The 20,436-nt window shown below is 52.5% G+C and overlaps 1 protein-coding gene across 1 annotated transcript in view; it reads left to right on the top strand.

Annotated features, from left to right (window-relative positions):
- Positions 1-20,436, top strand: part of LOC143429091 (uncharacterized) — a 324,872-nt gene that overhangs the window by 80,075 nt on the left and 224,361 nt on the right. The window lies entirely within an intron of this gene.

Raw genomic sequence — 20,436 nt, 5'->3', positions numbered from 1 at the left:
AACGAGCGTTTCAGACGCGAGCTTTCGTAATACTTATCGCGACATTTCGCAAGCGTTGCTAGTAGCTTCGTTAGGAAACAAATTACCCGCTGATAATCGTTCTTACGTTAGGAGGCCTCCGTGTCAACTGCACTGCGGGTGTTTAACGATTTATGAACGAGTTAAGCGTAGATATAAAAGGTATGAACCGTGCCTAGTACGCAAAAATATAGGAGAAGTCTATGTACGTGGATACATCTCTCAAGTCAACTCCTTCAGCTACATACAATCATCCAACCGGATACTTTACAGTATCGATTGGTATAACAAATCATTTCGATGAAATATGTCAACGATTCAAAGTATTCACTCGAATCTCCGTTCCCACGTATCCGATCATTCGGAAAGAAGGAGGAATTCTCGTCGCAGCGTCGATCGAGTCCGCGGGACTTTCCACGACCTGCTCGAGGACGGTCATCCGCGTCTTCCATCGACAGCGGTAACCAGCCATCGAAAGATACCTTTACGGTTCTCACGGGAGGCTCCGATAAATCGCGGGTAACGTCGAACACCGGCAGCGCAGAGGTCGCGGGAGTTACGGTGCGAGAAAGATGGTAGCTCCGGATGGCAGCGTGGCCGCAGCAGCAGCATGGTCGCGGTGAACGCGTTGGTGCACGCTCTAAGAGCGAGTCGCCGGTACCCGGTCACGGTTCGAACCCCGCGGACGGTCACCGCGATCCACCACTCCCATCCGCGGAGGCATGGTTCCTCCAGGTGAGTTTTTCTCACCTGGTGCAGCCGAGGGGTCCGTTCGTCCAACCAGCTCGCACCACCGGTGAGGCCCACGGGCCAATCCACGCTGATGATCGCTGGTCCAGAGCCACAGCCTCCTTTCGTTCTCCCTTCTCCTTCCCGCGAGCGACCGTCACGTACGATCGTCCTCGTCGCGCCAACGGCGAACGCCGTTCGAAACCGCTCACCGTTGCCTCATTAGTGCCTCCTACCTTCCCTCGAGCTGGCGAGACGTCGTATCCTGATCCCTATATCAACGACGCATGGGAATAGGGCGATCGTACCCCATCCAACCTCTCCGCGGCTAAGTAACGCCCCTTTCTGATACCTGCTCATGTTTCATTATTTTCCCCCGGAATCATTAAGGCAGCCGAGTCATCTCCCTCCAAGGAGGCGCGGACTGGACTACCATCGGAGCCCTCCTACCTACCATACCGTGGAGGAGAGATTGAACGCACACCATCGCGCTTCACGCGTGCATTCACGAGCACCGTCCTTCTCGCTCGACGGAAACCTCTCCTAGGTTTCGTCGTCTTCTTTTTTCACCTCGCCACAGACTTACTACCCCTTCCACGATTCCTCCGCGGTGTCTCACTCGGCTCTCAACAACGTACGCTTGCCTCTTCTCTCTCATTGCCGTTCCGTCTTTTTATTAGATCCTTCCCTCTCTCTCGCTCTCCCGTCTTCTTTGTCGTATCTCCGTCTTTCTTCGCTCGTTCTTGACCGGAGATTCCCGCTTCATTCATCTCTCCTCCTCGCCGCCCTCGCGGCCGTTCCTCCGCCGCCGCCGCCACCGCGGCGGTTTTTAATTCCACGCGGCGCAGTACGGTGCTGCCATCTGCTACTTGCGGGAACTAAGCGCTTTTTACGCGTTGCAACACTTGCACCGAACTGGGTGAATCTCGCGGATCCGTCGCGAACACCGGCCACCCGTCGCGGCGCCTGTTTCGCCGCGTCGCGTCCCGGCGCCTAGGACCGGCTACGTGATCGTTCTCTCGAGATGATTTATCGTGAAGGCGAACGAGGCATCGCGAGTTTCGGAGCTTAATGCGGCACGATAGCCGAGTTCGTCGTCGGAGTCGATGCTAGGATCGTTTTATCCGCGGGAAGATTGCTAGCTTCCAAGTGAGTCCTCTTTTCCTGCTTACATCAGCAAGTTTCGCATATTTCTCGATGCCATTTTTCACGCCATTTCCATTCGAGAATTTAACGAACGTAGCGTACAAATTATTTTGTAATCGAAAAAATTTTGTAATCGAAACGAAGACGAATGAGATCAATTCGCTTGATCTCGGTAAGTGAGGCATTCGAGAAATTGAGAATTGGTAACGGTTGGAACCACCAGCCTTGATCGTAAAAGCCAGAGGACAAATGAAATCAACTTTCCTTATCCTTGCCCGTATTTTTTCACCAAAAGAGAGGAAAAAGTAGCAAACGCGTGTATTATGGACGAACGAACGGGAAGATCAAACTAACGCGTCCTTCGAAACTTTCGCCACCGATGGTGGTAGCATCGAAGCGCGCACAGTTAGACGAACACGCGAGCGTATTAGGTAGTTCCTCGCGAAGTGACCGATGTTCCGTGTCCGAGCGAACGTCGACAGGGAGACGATTAGTATCGACGGATGACTCCCGCGGAATCGAGCACGCTTAGCCAAAGATACGGAATCGAAACGCGATCACGCGACCAGCTGCCATTTCCCCGATAATGTACGCCAGAGCTGCCATTACGCGTTACGTCGATAAACACCGCCTTTTCCACTCTCTTATCAAGAATAAACGGCCGCGAGTACACGAGTCGGGATTACCGCAGCTGAGATTGGCCGATAAAAGTCGCGTTAATGAATAACGGGGCGATCCTGTTTTTCGACAATACCAGCGGCACCTCGAACGAGCTGGCGTCTTCTACTCTTCCTTCGACTCTCTCGTTTCAACCTGTCTCAGAGGCCATTTGATTGTTTTCGTTCGATTTAATAACATCGTCTATCGTTTAATTAACGAGGTGAAAACGTAACCGATCGCTGTATAAAAATAAAGGAGCGCGCACGCGTTCACCGCATAAATCACGGCCAGGCGAATGGCAAAAGGCCCGGTGGAAAAGAAACGGTTGTTTATCGTTCGAGAATCGAACACGGGGAGAACGCGAATACGATAATGGGAAACGGGAGTGGTGGATTCTTTCGAGGATACGTTGATCCGGGCGTTGATTGTCAGCACGAACACCGATAACCGCGCGGCTCGGCGGAATGAAACGGTTACGTGCAGAAAAACGGTACGCCGCCGGTGATAATTATAGCCGCGCTGGATCGGGGCGACGAAAGGTGCGAATTGTCGTTAGATCGTTAACCGTCCACCAGCCCGCGCAACCCGACGTAATTTCCACGTCCCTTAACGAACCGAGCCTATCATTTGCCGCCACGATCTTTTAAACTCGCTGTTTGCTTGTCGCGAAACCGAGCCCACTCGCGTGGGAATGCTACCCAACTGTCGATTCCTTTCCCCGATCCTTTTTTTCTATCTCTTCGACGCGAACATAAGCGAGTAACAGGTAGATATGCTAAACGATCGAGTCTCGTTTTAAATTAAATTCATCTAAGCAGTGCGCGATGTTCTTCCACTCTTCAAGCGCCTCTACCTTTGTTACATCCATAAAAATCGACTAGCCACGGTGTCTTAATTGTCGCAAATTTAGTGGACCATAACGAAAACGAACGCACGAGTCGCATCGATGGTCCATTAAATCCAGCGCTAATCAAATCGTGCGGCACGATGAACATTCGAGCAACAGTTCAAATAAAACAATCTCTCGGTTCAGCTCTCGCGTCTAGAGTTCGGTCACGACAACCCGATCGCGGTCCATTCAGATTTATTCAATGCACCGTGACCGCGGGATGATGTCCGTCCAGATCGTGCCCTTAACGCGAGCGTCGAGGACACCTTTGCGCGGCGAGGGCCTTCCTCGAACCGCGACCGCGATCACACCCCTCGAAAGGTGTGCTCGAGAGAAGACAAAAGGCGAGTCCTTAAACGGATGGTAAACGACGAATTAAACGGCGCGGGGTGGGTCTTGGTAGGGTTAATTCGCGTATCTCGATCGCGGATCGCGCCGGTTGTCCTTGAGGATGCGTTTCGTCGCTCGTAGATCAGGATCAGGCGCGTGTAGAATCGCGGGGATCGGCCGCGTCCTGGCGGAGCCGCGACGCTGCAATAATTATTCCGATGTAGATAGGGCCCGCGTAACTCGAGCGTTAATGCTCGGCGACGGTGCGAGCCGGCGCGCGGCTACGAGAGCGAAACGGTGAGACAGATCACGAGGGCCGATTGCCTCTCGGCTATAACCCGGGCTCCTGAACGATATTCATGCCAGTCAACGGTAATAACGATAAATTGCCAGCCCCGTAATGCTCGTACCGCCGCGCGGTTCTTCGGAAGACGCGCACGACCGCGGCTGCTCTCACCCTTAGACGGGGTTGCCGAACCTCGCGTTCCTCTCCCTGGTATTAACCATTTCTTTTTACGCATAATTCATTGCTCCGCGGTCGCCAGGATTTGTGGACCCGGGATCGATTTTCTTCTTTTAACGGCGAACCTGTTCATCGATTAACCGTTTCGTTGCCGCGCGTTAGAACGAATCGAGCCGGTCGTTCTTTATCGATATTGCGACCAAGTGGTTTCTTGCTGGCCGGCTGTAATCGCTTCGACACGCCTAGTACGATATTGAGAAACGGCCATCGCGTTCGGAAGGTGGAAAATTAATTATCGTTGATCTTCGAGGAAAAGCGCGACTATGCGGCACGCAGGGTGAAATATTCGGAACCGTCGAATGACACTTTGAAATGACCAAGTAACGCGCAATTCGAGTAAGAATTGAATCGTCTTCTGTCCCGCGGACCGCGGTTTAGCCGACGAGGAATAACTCCTGACGCGGCATACGGTCGAAAACGAACTTAATCCCGGATAAAGTTTGCCCGTGTACAACCCTGGTAGCTAGGAACGGGGTGGATAGAGGGAAGTTGAGAGCGCGAACTGTTTCGCGGAGCTACTTCACCCTTGCCGAGCACGACACGCGCACCCGCCTCCGATTTCTTCTTACCCGAACTGCCTTACGCCCCGTTTCCATGCTCTCGCGAGCGACGTTATGTTTCCGTCGAAGCTGAGTTTCCGGCCGCGTATATATTCGCGCAGCCGGCTTCGCCCTGCTCTTTTCCCTCAGGAAAGTTCCTGTAAGTTTTGCTGCGCGTTACTACGACCGTTCTATACGCGAACGCCACCCCTCCCCTCCCCCTCCACACCCCCTTTTAACCGTGCCACCGTGTGTACGTCGTCGGTACACGGTCTACCCGGTCGTTGTCGAAACGTCCTGTACGTATAGTTTGTACAAGTACCCCAACTTTCGTCACGATGTGTGACGTACACGTATAGGACGTGTCGCGTTGGCCGGATGACGACGTAAAAAGGGCTGCGAAACGTTGCTGACGATTTTCGTGCCTGTTACGAGGAGGATTCTGAGGTGCTTCTTCTGATACCTGTTCGATCGTCGTTAATTCGCCAAGTGGTATTTCTCTTGTGTTTTGGAAAGACGAATGCGTCTCTATTGTCATTTAAGTCCATAATTCCTTCGTATAGTCTCCTAAAATCCAATATCATTTGAATTCGTTTTCACGAATTCCTCTCGTTCTCGCTATCCAGCGAGATTGGAAGCCAACAGAGGTCTCGTATCGTCTGTCTAAGAATCTCGAAACTGGTCCCGTTCGACGCGCGCTATCGCGGAATAAGTGCCGCCGATTAACAACCGCGTGGACAGCGGCTCGTATCGCTTCCGACGTTCTATATCATACGCGAACGAATTACGGCTACCGTAGCAGCGACCAATCATGCCCGTTCGAATATGTTAACGAGCTCTCGCCGTGCTCGACGAATCGCCGACCGTCGAATACAATGGCGAAGTTGAGCGGTCGCGAGACTCCGGGGGCCACCGAAGTCAATTAGAAATTCAGGAGCCTACGTTCCGACCGCGAGCCGCCCGTATTGTCCCGCCATTGTTGGCGAAATATTTTTCATCGCTCCGCGAAGGTATTCGGCCGCGGTTGGATTTGCATCGTTAGCCACGGCCGGGACGGTATGCGCGTGGGCGTTCTCCAGTAACAACGCGACTGGTTAAGGTGATTCGGGTGTACCTGGTAATCGTTCTCTTGTACGCTGTTGCTCGTTAAGCCGGGGATTTTCAATTCAACTACGGGGCTGGGAACGTTTCACGGTACGCGCTTGTGATGCTTCGCTATTTCCGCGATGATAGGAACGTTCAAACTCATTTCCGTTCGCGTGTTCGTTTCTTGGCTCTATATTCGTTCTGCAACTTTGTCGCGTGTTAACGAAATTGAAAAGTTCCAAACGCATCGAGTATCTTTGGAAGAGATTATTAAATTATCAATTCTCCGTCAGTTTGGACGGATCGATACGCGCTGTTGCATCGAAGTCGACTCAATGGTTGCCTACTCTTTCGAGAAACGGAAAGCCTACACGTTTCCTCGATTTCGAGCTTATCGAGGCAAAGAACGAAGCGGATGTGTGGATCGAAAAACGGCGTGAATCGATCGGAGGAAAATAAAGCGCGCGGCATCGAGCCGGTCCGATCGGCGGAACACGCTCGACACGAGCGCGGCCAGACTCTCGAGCGCGCCAATTAATTCAACCGCGGTTTATTTATTTATCGTCCGAACGGTCTCGCGGGGGCCATCGCGGCACTTAATCACCGCGATCTGCCCCCGTACGAAAAAGGCGCGTCGGGATCAGCCGGAGTCGGACTCGGGATAAATCAGTCGGTGGCGCGCGCGCGCGCGCGCGGGTCCGCCAGCAAGGCCCGCGGCACGGTATAATCGGTGGAAAGCGGGGCCCGCGGATCGTTTTCTAACGAGCTCGCGTGTTCGCGGTGGCGCGTTTTGTTTCGCGCCGCGATGCGAGACCCGCGAGCCGATATGCAGATAGGAACCGCGGCGGTCGGGTCGCGCAGGTAGAAAGCCGGCTAGATGCCCGTCACGGGGGTTCCCGCGGGGAAAGAGAGGGCCAGCCCGTCCTCTTTCACGACTCCTACGCGGCGCCTCGCGGCTCTCTCTCTCCCTGTCCCTAATGTCTAATGAATGGCCCCCAATAAATTCATAAGCCGGCCGAAACATGCCCGCGAGATGCAGAACACGTAGCCGCGGCCGCTCTTCTACGGGCGAGCATTAAAACCCCGGACCCGAAACTCCCGTTCTACGAGGCCACGAAAGGGTACTGGCCGAGTACACGAGAGCGTACAGATACGACTGAGGGCAAACGTGACTGCGAGTATCTCTTTTGACGGTGCACAGAGTCGATCGTTTGATTGGGCGTCGTCTGCGATGGATCTTTCGAGTTTTTATTTCAAATAAGTTTTCTTCGCGGCGTTTTAAACGTGTTCGTGAGAATATGTGGAAACGGATAGTGTTTGTATTTGTAAATGTATCTTCGACGTTTTCGATTTAATTAATTCGGAATTTGGAGAGTTGGTAACAGATGGATAGATTGGCTCGACGGAGGAGAAATTTGCAGACCAGCTTCTCTTATCAGAGAAATACCTACTTCGCCATGGGTAACTATAAAATCCCTTAATTTCTGAGGGCGAGGAATCGAGCGAACGAGGGGAGAAGAGGGCGGAAGAGAGGACGTACATTAAATTAAAGTCAGTTTTACGAGGCTGGCGTGGAAATGAATACGCCACGGCATGAACGCGCGCCCCGTGCCCACCTCGATATCATAAAGTGCACCGTATCACCGTAACGCGTGGATACGACCACCGGCCACGAAAGCGAGCGTACTCGCGCGTATCTACGCGCCTTCGCGTACCCACGATACGCTCGAGTCTACGCGCATCGAACCATTCGCCGCCGTTTCGATCGCCATCGATCGTATCGCTGCTCCTCCCTTTCGACTCGTGCAAATATGAAATTTCCCTGATTCTCGGAATTTCTCAGTTTGCAATTTCCTAATTTCTCGAGTTTCTCGGATACCAAACGCGTGAATTATTGATGCCTCGGATTTTACGCTCCTTGAATACTTAACGTTCGGAATTTCTCAACGCTGAAGTCGTCGCGCCCTCGATACGAAATATCTTCGAGTAGTTGAAACGATTTCGAGCGACTACCACGATCCGAGGAAGCAAACAACCGAACCGTTCGATTCCTTTTTTTTTTCTTCATCAGAAATTATGCCCGAGCAATCTTCAGGCACGAGCAAACAAAGATCCCAGATAACATTCTCGAAGCTATCAGCGAGGCAAGCCGAGCGCGACCGGTGAAATTGCGTTCGACCGAACCCGTTCGTTCAACAAACGGAAGATACGCGAGCGTATCGCGTGTTTGGTGAAATTTTTCGTCGAGCCGCTTCAACTTTTCCTCGATACCCACCGAGCATGATAATTGCTCGTTGCGAATTAAACTTAGCCTCAACGGGAACCGTTCCTGCGGACTCGTGCGCGAGGAACGTCGAATTACGAGGCGGACTTAAGGGTGAAACGGGGACGTTGGTTTCGATAAACATTCTGGACTGGCCTAAAAAATTAGCCCCGATATCGTGTAACCGGGTGACAGTTACACGAGTAACGCCGGTACGTCGTCGTTGTTCCGTCAGCGCGTCGCGAGAACACGAGACGTGGATGCGGGATAAATTAATTATTGCAGCTGTAAAATGAGAACGTGCTCGCGTACACCCGACAGGAGTCGCAACAATGGTACACCTAAGAACCCGTACGAGTGGATGTACTTGGCTTTCCAACCTTCCCGAACAATCGCAGCGTACAGCGACGTTTGTACCCTGTCCCTCGAAGAGATTCCACTGGGAAAAGGCCGTTACGTTACATTCTATTCGACTGTAGGTCGTAACGCGCGTATACGCGTATATACGCGCGTACGCGCGAACAAGAGCTGAAACGAGTTGGCTGGCAGAATTCTATCGATCGTTAACCCATCCATCCCGCGATTGATATCGTCGGCACGGATCTTCGCGATCGATCGAACGTATCGTTCCAGAATTCGACTAGCCAGGAACGACGATGCCTCTTAGATCACCGTCGATCTCCCGCTTCGAAAGGGAGACGGTCGGTCCCGGCGTAATGAGAACAATGCGAGGCACGTGACGCCGCGCCGTGGCCATTCTTATCCGACAGCCGTCTCGCTTGTTTGTACGCGTCGCTCGACCGGCCACCGTCTCTTTCTTGGGCCCGCGACTATACGACGAGGCGCACAGAGAGCGAGTTATAGCGGCACGGATCGAGGTAAATAATATATTAATATAAGATACGAGTGGCGGTGCAGTGGTTGGCAGGGCACCAGGAGGTAATGGATGCCCAGGCTCGCTGGAAGTGACGGCTCTCCGCTGGTTGCGTGGCCATTCGTGGTTAAATTCCTGGTTCCTTTCGAGGCGACCCCCCGCGGTCTGTGGGCCCCGCTGTCACCACCCCCCGCCAAGGGCCCCCCCTCGAAACTACGCTCGCATGCCTCGGGCACCGCGTTCTCCGCCACGTTCCATCATCCGAGCGAAACCCCTTCGTTTCTTCCTCCATTTCCCTCCCTCTCTCTCTATCTTCTCGTTCTTTAGACGCGCTCGCGTTCAACTTGCTTCAACTTGCTTCCATTTGCTCGACTCCCACTCCACGCGCCACCCACCCCACCGATTTCTTTATATCTCTTTCGCGCGAGCTTTCCTTGGTAATCTCTTAATCTGTTCGGTATTTCGGGTTTTCTCGTCTCGACGAAGCCCGCGTTCGTGGCCTTTCGAAGGTCCGATCGATCTGCTTAACAGCGGTTAATGCCAGCCATTGGATTCTCTGAAAATTATCGCCAAGCGATACGTCTAGCAATCGATTTTTACGTAGTAATCAGAGGAAAAGTATAATGGCCGCGTGACACGTCATTCGATGCGTTAAATACCATTCTCGTCGCGAATATAATTTTTTTCTCTTCCCTCGCGCAATGTTCTCTCCCTATAATCAAATTATCCTCCCCATCGGAGGGCGCGAAGGACATCGCACGCATCGAATCCGTCGACCAGTCGTTCCATCTAAACGCACGCGTTCGCCGTATTGCGCGTAATTGAAAAATGCGCGCAGCTCGACGCCGCCCGGTCGCGTTTCCGGCCAGCACATCCGTTACCACCTGATAAGTTGAGGAGGAGTGACGGCTGGTGTCTGTCCGGATCCGCGTCGCCCCTTATTGTTGCGCGTTCCCGAAAAAACGAAACGACGTTTCTGTGTTCCGCGATGATACGTTTTCATTAGACGCAGCCCCGGCTGATGCCCGCGGACGAGTTCGCGGATGGATCCGCGAAGTTGTCGATCTCGTTTGACACGTGGCTTTTTTCCGGGTGATAGAATGTCCGTTTCGAAACAGAGTTGGGTTTCGGTGAGCGGGAAGGGTCTCGTCGGTGGCGTTAATGGGTGGTAATCTGTGGGAACTGCACCGGGTTCGGTTGGTCCACGGGACAGTTTGTAGGTACGCGCGCATAGGAACACGGGTTGGAATTCGAGGTTTCTTATTTTAATTCCGTTTACGAGAAGCACCTCGATGGTAATGAAAAGCTAGCACGCGACGATACGGATGAAAGCTTTCCAAGCGAGTCTAATTAGCCTGCATAGATACGAACGTTTACTCCAATGCTACCGTAAGAACGACAGAGGCGAACGCGATATCATCGTCAAAATTAGTATCAGCGATTCAACATCCGTCGTGTCACGCAGCTTGATGTTTAAGCGTATCGTATGATATAATAGGACAGGTTTGTACAAACGTAACACCCGTTCGAACGAACGCCGTCGAAGCCTCGGCTCACAGCGGAGGCTAAATTGATACAACAGAGTCTGAACGATGCCAAGGGGCGATTAGACGCGGCGATCTTCGCGGTGGCTCGACGACAAAGGGCGGCGCGGGAGCGTCGTCCACGAAAACCGTGCGAAATCGTTTCGAGCGGGTCCGCGAGCGTGACCAATCGTCCTGGCCGTTCCTCTCGCCGATGGACGCGCAAGAGTCCCGCATCGGTGAAAGCAGGTACCATTCCTCTTTTTCTCTCCCTCCCGGCCGGAACGAGCCCAAAAATAGCCCCGATACTAACCGTGCTAGAACCGTGCAACGATCTCCATCTTGGAAATAATTAGGGGGACCAAGATCGATGTCCCTGGGCCGAAAACCACTCGCGAGATAGGATCGGGACCGAGTTTGAATGGAGCCCATTGATGCGTCCGCTTCTCTTCTCTCTGCTATCAGCGTCCACGGGACGGCCTAAATCTCTCCTCGGCTCCTCGAGGCCAAGGGGACCGAGAGAGCGTTCCGAGAAATCGAGCGTCCTTTCCGGGACGAATTCTCGAGATAAAAAGGGTCTGAATGAATCAAGGCCAGCCGCACGAGTCTATACGTCGACTTATTCTTCTTCTTCTTCTTCTTCTTCTTCTCCTCCTTCGGCTTCGTCGTTCTCGTCGTTGTCGTCTCCCTGTCGCGTATAATGTTCTCCTTCTCTGTTCAAAACCGTCGCTCGTCTTTCTTCGATCGTTGTTCCATTCTTCCTCTTCTTCTCCCTCCTCGACTTCTTTCTCCGTCTCGGAGCGCTACGCGCTGTTTCTCCGGACGGCAAACAGGCGGGCCTGTCGCCATCTCTCGAAGATGAGATCGCACGATAGAGGACGCCCGGTTTTTTCCCTTGCTTTCCGGGATACCATCTCGAAGACGGAAGTCTCTAGCAGTCTTCGGATATGTACCGCATTGTCTCCGTCCGAGATCCTTGCCGATACGTTTCGTCGACCCTGCTTCCTGTTGTCGCGGTTTGGCAAATTTCGCGAAGCTCGTGCTTCTCGTAAAGAGTCGCGCTCTCTTCATTTCCATCGAGACGAGGCTCGACGAATTAATGGGACACGAATCGAATACATTTTGATCCAAAGATTGATTCCCACGCGTTATCCTTCGATCACGTTCAAACTCGTTTAATCGATGCTGCGAGGTAGATACTTTCAGTCGAAGCCAAGAGTTATGCGTACATCGTCGGACCGTTTGCGACGCTATTTACGAGGTTCATCGGTTCTCGAGGCCGTCTAATTTCGGCTGGGCCCCTCCGCTAATTAGGAATTCGGATTCGTTGCACGTGGCAGAAACACGTAACGACCGAATTATCGGCCGCCATACATCAACCGTCGGAATTTCGATATCCGAGACACGGCCGATCGATCTGTCCGCGAGTTGCGCAATAATCGCGAGGACGTCAACGGAGCTGGACGCGTCCCGAGCGCGTCGAAGACTCCTCGTTCTCCAACCTGTTCTCCGGTCGGCGCGTCGCGGTGGTGCAAGCTGCCCGGCGGCGCGCGCGACGCGATAGATTTTCATACGAAACGAACCGTGATTCACTTTAATGCGTTTATTATGCGCGACATGGAATGTCGGCGTGTCGCGTTAAGTGGCTGCGACAATGGCCCCGGCGGTCGTAACGATTTAGCTGGAATACACCTTACCGAACCTAGCGACAATAGGCCGCCACGCGAATAGAACGGCGGGAAGGGCGGCCGGGGGAAGGAGGGACGTAAGCCGATGACGATGTTCCCCGTCGTACGTGACAGGATGCAACGCCACGTGCCCGCTGCGCGGGTGGCTGCTGCGCCGCGTCCACCGGTGGAACTTCGTCATCGAGTACGTGGAAGACACCGGCACACGCTGCATGTAGACGCAGACGTGGTACAGGATAGACCAATCACCCGATGCATTTTTCTGACGGACGACTACTCTGCGACTACCCTTACACTATACCAGCGTCGTTCCCTGATTTTATCGATTGAACAGAAACAGTGGAATATTATCCATCGTGTTGGTGTTAAACATCCACCAGGGATATGTAGCTTAATTATTTCAACTGCGCTCATCAGTTATATGTTTCTTGCTTCTGTTGAAGGTGTCGCAAAAAGTGAGATGATGGGAGCGAGGAAATTTCAATAGTCTCCTCTATTGATCGATGTTAATAATTTATGGATGGAGAAACGTTGTCCATAAATTCTGAGAGAGCTATATTTTCAACGCACCCCCTTCGAATCCACTTCCTTGTCACGTTCGCAAATTACAACGCGATACTAAACAGCGCGAGAGGAAAATCTGCAAACAACCGATCTCGTTCGCATGTGAAACACGCCTCGTTTCGATCGTTCGCCAGGAGGAATCGTAATTGAACGAGGAAGCTTTCGCGTATCCTCCGAAAAGGCAACCGCATCCGGCGACGTTCGTTGCGCCACGTCCGCGACGCCGCGACGTAACATTCTAATCGACGCAGGTTGTTCAGTCGACAGAGCTGATCGCGCCGTGTTTAATTCCGATAAACGGGGTTCTATCGTGGCTGCGTTTCTCAGAAATAATTATACGTCGACGATCCACGCGTCCAATCGATGATTATTCCGAGCGCGGCCGGCGACGCGCGCCTAGAGAAGCGTCCGACGAATCAGTGACTCAACGGCTAGACAAGTCGGACGAGGCGTCGCGTTGATTTTCAATCCGGTGGCGCGAAGCCAGGACGCTCCCCCTTAGCCTGGCGGCCGCGCGTAACCCCTCGCCGATTTCCTGCTCGCTCTTGCGTATTCCACGCGTCCAGGAGCTACACGAAACGCGGTAATAACGGGGACAATGCCCGGTCATTGTTTACACCGAAACAATCGACCCTATTGTGGCTGCGTGGTAAAGAAAAAAAAAAGAAAAATACAGAAGAGAAGAAAGAAGAAATCGCTCGCGTACGATGATTGTACGAAGGGTGAGCGAGGTGATCGTGGATGCAAATCGTCGGACGACGCTCGCCGCATTTCTAAGGAATCGCTTTTCTTTGCGCGACAGCGATGTTTCGATATTGTACCGGCGAATAAAGAGGACGAGTCGATGCTCGCGCTTTTGTCGATCGTCAATGCGTTTTTATGTTGAATCGCGCACGGTTCGGCTCTTCCGTGACACGGATAACGGCGTTCCGTGTCGCGCGAAGCTTGGTGATAATACGAGTCATGTAGAAATCGTGTTTCGAGGGTAAGGTGTTATAAGAGGATCGATCGCGTATAGATATTGTTTTTACAGTGCTCGTGACGCGTACCATGTAATTTTAGTAGCTGTTTCCATTGCATTAGGAGGATTTACATACAAATTGAGGGTAATTTCCAGTTAGTTGATCGCTCGGAACTGTTAATTGTTCCTTATCAAAATCGAATATGGCCGTTCCGAGCGTGGCTCGTCGTTAAAACAAAATTGCCGTTCTTAAAACACTTCTTGCGGCAATATAACGTTCGCCATATACCGCGCAAATGTCTCGGACGGTCTTTACAGTCACGATTAGTCTCGTAAAGCGACACGTCTCGGGCGATGTTCATTCTTCTCCATGCTAGAGCTCGCGAACAAAGGAGATCGCACGAAAATTCCGCGCGCGACTTAAATCTTTGAATTTCCATCATATCACAATAATCCCTCGGTTTCCTCGTTGGAAGACTTCCACCAGGATTCGCACGTTTTTACAGCAGAAATTCAGCGCGATTCATGTTCACCCAGAAGCATAAGGTGATTCGCTCGACGATTTTCCCGTTCGACCGTTGCTTTGGTAATTTATTAGCCGGTGAGAGAGGACGGTTTCGGTGAGGATCGCGCGTTAATCGGTCTGTCGAGGCGATTTGCGACCGCGGCATGAAATTACGGTGATAAAGTGTCGAAGAACCTTCTGACTGACGTATAATGTTCATCTCCCGAGGCAGCATCGAAGCGTGGCCCGAGAATTTGCTCGCGGTGGTATAAAAGCCACATAAACGCGGCCCTGTCCGTGGCAATAAAATCAAGTTGAATTTAATTACGCCCCGTTATCTTTCCGAGGATCTAGTCGTTTTATCATTAAGCACCCAAACCCCCTACTCCGCCGCCCTCTATGGTCCGCACCGTCATGGACGGACCACCGCGCAACCATTAAACTAACCCGGCTTTATTAAATTTGTAGCCGCCCGTACGGTTCATCGAAATAATGGAGCTATCGTCCAATTACCAAACCGGGAAACAAAGGCCGCTCCACCAACTTCGGCCTCCCTTCAGAACGGTGCTGCTTCGCAGATTTTACAAGCGTTTCCTATTGATAAACGTGGGGGATCGGGAACGCTTCGATTTTCCTTCAACTATTCATGTCTCGTTGAACAAATCCTTCAATCTGTATCGATAAGCAGTTAGAATAATCTTCTTTGTTAACAATTTGCTACCATTATCTCTGCAGAAAGCAAAACATTGTCAAGAAGTCAATGCAAAGTTCAATATCATATTTGTCGCTCCGTTCGTCTAAGAACTACAGTTAGAACTCTGTTCCTGGTAGAACACGAATCAGCGAATCGAGTTACATCTGGTTGTACCTCCGGTTGTACAAAGTAAAAAATCTAATATACGAACGTACCGAAAACAGAAGCCAAGGGAACGAAGGGACTATCCTCGCACTCGATATTCTTTCCATCCGAATGGCGCGGCCATCGAGTGGTTATAATCGGAGAAGGGAATCCGAACGACCGGATGTCCCGAAAGAGACGAGAGTTTAACCCTGACGGAATGGCGGCAGAGGCGGTGGAGGGAGGACGGGGTTCGATGGACGGAGGGGTCCTCGTAAAGCGTGAAATAATCAAGCGGACGAAAAGTGGCAATAAAATGTGTCGCCAGGCTCGGTAACGAGCCCGAATGGGCCGGCCACGGAGGCGGCGGACCACCCAAAGAATCTCGAACAGGAGGCGGCTCGGGTGGCTACGGGGGGATGGCGGCTGTGGTTCCCCGGACGGTGGGGTCACTCGGCTACTCATTATGCATCTCGGATCTCTGCTCGCACCTCTGTTGTTAATCTCGCTAAGCGTTAATTTAATTAAACGCCTCTCCTCCGTGTGGTGCGCGGCCGCGCCATTCATTCTGTTTCTGCGTTCCACTCGTGTCCTGCGTCCCCGTCCCCCCCGCACGTCCTCCCAGATACCGCGACCGCCACGGTAATTAACGCTGGTCGCGAATGGAACGCCGACCGTCCTGTACGGAATTGTTCGCCCGCGGAAACGCGTATTCTTTTAGTCGCGAGGGCTCGTACGAGGGGTTGACGGTGGGTCTAGTTAAACTAATGGGGGTGGCGCTCGACTAGTCTGGGAGTATCCGCGGTATCGAAGCAACGCGGAACAATTGTAACAGCGAGCGGGTGATCGGTTCCTGCTATAATCGTTCCAGGATGTAGCAGCGAGGGAGAACCAGTCGGCTAACCTCATTAGTCAACGATATACTCCGGTCTACCAATGGTTGGTTGCCCGTTAGGACGTGTTCGATACCTCGGTTGTGTCGGGCATTGTTCGAGAGGCACGGAAAGATAGTCCGGTCGGGTTATCAGCGTGGTGTCAAAGTCGAAGAGTGAGTGGTTTGCTTCTTGTATCGAACAGGTGCGCACGGAGGTGAAAGGAAAGCTGTGGGTAACGAACGGTGGACGGGAACTGGGTCGAAGTAGCGTCATTGGACTATCTTGGGTTTTGGGATCTGACCTTTCAGACTTTGAGGTTGCTCGAGCGAACTTACATAATTTTCCTTTTGGTTTTCTCGTTATTTGCCAGTAGTCGTGGCATTACAACGTCCAGGCAGCTTTCCTTTTCCACCCGGTGCATTTATCTTTTCCGCTCGCCCAAACCCTCTCTTTTTCCTCTTACACGACCCGCCACTTTCGACGTAAGACAACGAAACGAACTATCTCGTATCGTCCGTTTCGTATCGTTTCGATGTTATCAGGCGGTTCGTAATCGTTCGATCGTTACAGATTTTTTTTTTATCCTCCGCTGCCGACACTTCCTATAGGTACGCGGAACGGTTGAGTAATAACCGTGACAACAAGTGGCCACCGTTATTATTATACCACCAGGGAAGTACAATGTTTTTCTGCGCAAAGAAACGGTCCGATTTAATCCTCGACGCCCAGCTTAATGGCTCGCCAACTTCGAGGAAGTTCGCTCGTACGTTCCCCAGGGGGGACAAAAATGGCGAACTTTCCCTTTCGCGTGGCAGCTGTACTCCCGCAAAAACGGCCGATCGAGCCACACCACCAGCCACGTTCGATCTCTAAATCTATCGGAGCCGTTCGACCAGCTGAAACTGGATTAAACATCGATCGCGTTACGATTTCACCGGTGATTTTTCCCGTTCGAAACGGCGCGCGCCGCGGACGTTCATCAATCTCGTTTCGCAACGAGGGCCCGTCGCGGCGGCGTTATTGCGCGCACAGGAAGCGACACGCGAGCACGTCGAATCGTGCCAGGCGATACGATTCTCGGCGGGTTCCGCGAATCAGAAGCCCGGATAAAGCGGACGATCGGTTGATTGCGAGCGGGGGCAATTAGTTCGCGCCAGCTGAGCGCTCGAATCCATTCCTTTGCCTCCGCGGCACTGACACCTGAGGAACGGTTCGCTCCCGACGCGTCCCGCCTTGCGAAACGTTCGTCACCCTTTCACTCGACGGGAAATTATGGATCGAACACCGTGGATAGATAGGACGGATCGCGACACGATGTTTCGACGGCGAATCGCCGGCAGTATTTCGATTTCGAAACGACGGCTGCTCGCTTGTTCTCGAGGGCGAGAGAAACGGTTGCAGAACGGTGGCTGTCCTTGTCGCTTTGGACCGAGTATGCAACTCGCAGAGCCGCGATTAACCTTCCGATGCATAAGTTTATGCTCGCGGTTCCCTCGCCGAGGGTTGTAAATGTCACGAGTCTTTGGCCATCTTTTCCAGATACAAAATTGTACCTATGTAATTCGAGCCTACTGTGTCGGTTACGATGCTACGGAGTTACACTCGGTCTAGCGTTGGGACATTGAATTATCCTCTGGTTCGACGGTGAATTATTTGAAACCAGTTTTCGATAAACTGTATTAATTTCGAGAAACGAACAAATTTAGTTTCACGTTCCTCGTTCGCTGCCGCCAGGAAAATGCCAAATGCACTACTAAATGCACCTTACTCTACTAATTAACTCGAGCAGGAACGTATAAATTGCAATTACTAAATTGGCGAGAATCGAAAGCGAAGGTGGATACATTCTGGCGAGGGAAACCTCGCCGCATGGACAACCCTCGACCTCCGGCGAATAGCGGCTCGAGGAGGAAGAGGAGGGTTGGCAGGAGTCGCGAAAATCGGGCAGCGTGGCAGCCAGTCCTCGAACAAAGCCGCGAGCGTGGGGGTATCTCTATCAGAATGTGTTTTACATTAATACTTTAGTGTTTTAGTGGCGATCGCCGGCCGTTAATGCCACTTCGGGTTGAGTGGGCCGGCTCCCGGCTTTACAAATTTATACACTCTCCCGGGCTGCTCGTCCTCACCGATATGATATCTACGTTCGTGCGGCCGAGAGGAGAGGAGAGGCGAGGCGGGCCATGCCGGGCAGCCGCTTGACCTTATTCCAGCCGCACCGGTCCCGTCCACCTGAACGCGGTCTCTGTCCACCTTCGCCTCGCGGAACTTCGTCCCGCGTGATCGATGCGAGCCGATAATTTCGCCGGACCCGCGAGCCGTCCGCAGCCGAAGCGAGAAACGGACGGGTCCGCGTTGCGCAACGCTTCCTCTTTAAGTGTGTTTCTTCGTTACCGGGACGACGCGTCATTAATAATCGGCGGACGGGTCCGTTCGTTGGAGATACGCGCGATTCCTCGCCCCGTCGTCCTCGCCTCGTTCACCCGGCGTCGATGGCCAGACGTCTCTCGCGCGAAATTCGAAACGGCGCGTTCGACTGTACACAGCCGAGGCGAGTCGGAGGTATCGAGATAAATAGGGCCGCGTGCAATTTAAATTCAACCGCTCGTGCACGTCGCGAATGCAGCTGACCGGAGCGTATCGGTGGCTGATAAATATATATATATATATATATATATATATATATATATATATATATATATATATATATATATATACGCGCGCGGTGGTTACAGTTAGCGTACGGGTGTTGCGCGAATCTGTCATACGTCGCGCGCGGATAGACTCTCTCTCCGGATGCAGGCTGGTCGTTGGGAACGCGATGGGACTTTGCGTACCCGAGGAAAGTCCCTTCGACCGCGCGCGGGTGGGGAAAGGAAACGCGTCGTGTACCGTCTCGGATCAGCCGGGGGAGTTTGTAGTGGTGACGGATACGAGTGTACGAGGTGGATCGCGGCGGTGGTGGTAGTGGCGGGTGGTGGTGGTAAGTATGGTACCCCTGGAGCGGGTGTCATCATTTATCTCGCACCGGAGATCGGGCCCGCCGATACAGCGGGACGTTTTAATGGCCGAACCATGTTGGAATTAACCAAAACAAAGACGAAGCATCAATTAGGCGACTTTTTCTTCCACTTCTCCTGCCTCTCCGTCTCGCTGCTGGCCCGCGCGATCTTCCTCCATCTAGCTACGCGCTCCGTGTCAAAGAAGAGGATCGGAGGTGCATACTCTCCTATATACGGCCCACCAATGTACTCTCCGCCCGTGCATTCTACCTTTCCACCCTCCCCTCGCGATCGTTCCTTTCCACGCCGGTTTCACGCCAAGGGTTCCTCGTCCGCTCCTCCGTTCGTCGTCCATCGCGTCTTTTCCTCTGGCGAGCGCACCCTCGCGCTACGGCTCCCTCGTCTTCACCGTTGAACCGCGCCCTTTGGCGCCCAGGTAGCCGCATTCTCTCCGATAGCGGTTAATAAATTGCCCGACGAAATCGCGTTGACCGCGACCAGCTCGACTATGGAGGCCGCGAATTGCCTCGTGATTTCCTCCGTGACGAGACTCAACGTTTCCCTACGTGTTCCCTCTATCTTGTCTTCTCGAGTTTCCCTGGTTTCGCAGCAGTTGCGACGTATAGTTTCTTTTTTTTGGGGGGGGGGGGGGGGGTAATGTTACATGTTTCGCGCGATGTAGAGGATTGGAGTTGTAGACAGAGCTGTAAGGGTTGTCGAATTAATTTTGAAAATCGTTGGGAATTACAGATTCCTTGGACTCGCGATCTCATTTCTTTTTTTCTTGCTTTTAATTCTGTGCCAATTCTAGCTTTCAAACTGTTCAAGAAACATTGGAAATCGACAACATCGGTAACTGCATGACCGCGTGCCAAAGAGGATTAACGTAGCCGTAACAGTACCCACTACATTGTTTCCCGAATTCGAACAGCAAATACTTTTCGAGTGGTAAGTCGCGCACGGCTCGTTGGAAAGTACAGGGAAAACTGTTCCCAGACCCATCCAGCCGTGGTAAAGGATCGGACAAATTGTTGGGCGTATATTACACGGCTCTCAGAGCAACGTCACCGTGAAATATCGTAGTTTGGCACGAGGCCCCCGCGTTTACGAGGGGCCGAAGTGGCGCGCGAACGAGACGCCCTGCCAAGAAGCCCAGCCCGCGAGACGAAGAGAGATCCCCGGGATCGGAGCTATCCTTGACCATCTTCGAATAATTAACGTCGGTTTTCGTGAAACTCTCCGCTCTCTACCTGACCCGTACCCTCGGCTCCTTGCCCGTAGGAGAACGAGGACCCAAATGTCGCTTTCCTGACGCGTCCCACCAATTTATTCAGCACTCTACTGACGGTGGACAAAAAAGTTGAGCATTCTAGACAATTTCTCTAACGATGGTTTTACCGTTAGATCCGTTGCGAACTAATGATGA

This window comes from Xylocopa sonorina, chromosome 11 (assembly GCF_050948175.1).
Source record: "Xylocopa sonorina isolate GNS202 chromosome 11, iyXylSono1_principal, whole genome shotgun sequence".
In the NCBI taxonomy this organism is placed as follows: Eukaryota; Metazoa; Arthropoda; class Insecta; order Hymenoptera; family Apidae; genus Xylocopa; species Xylocopa sonorina.
The sequence above is the reverse complement of the archived record's forward strand: the minus strand, read 5'-3'. Positions and strand labels throughout refer to the sequence as shown.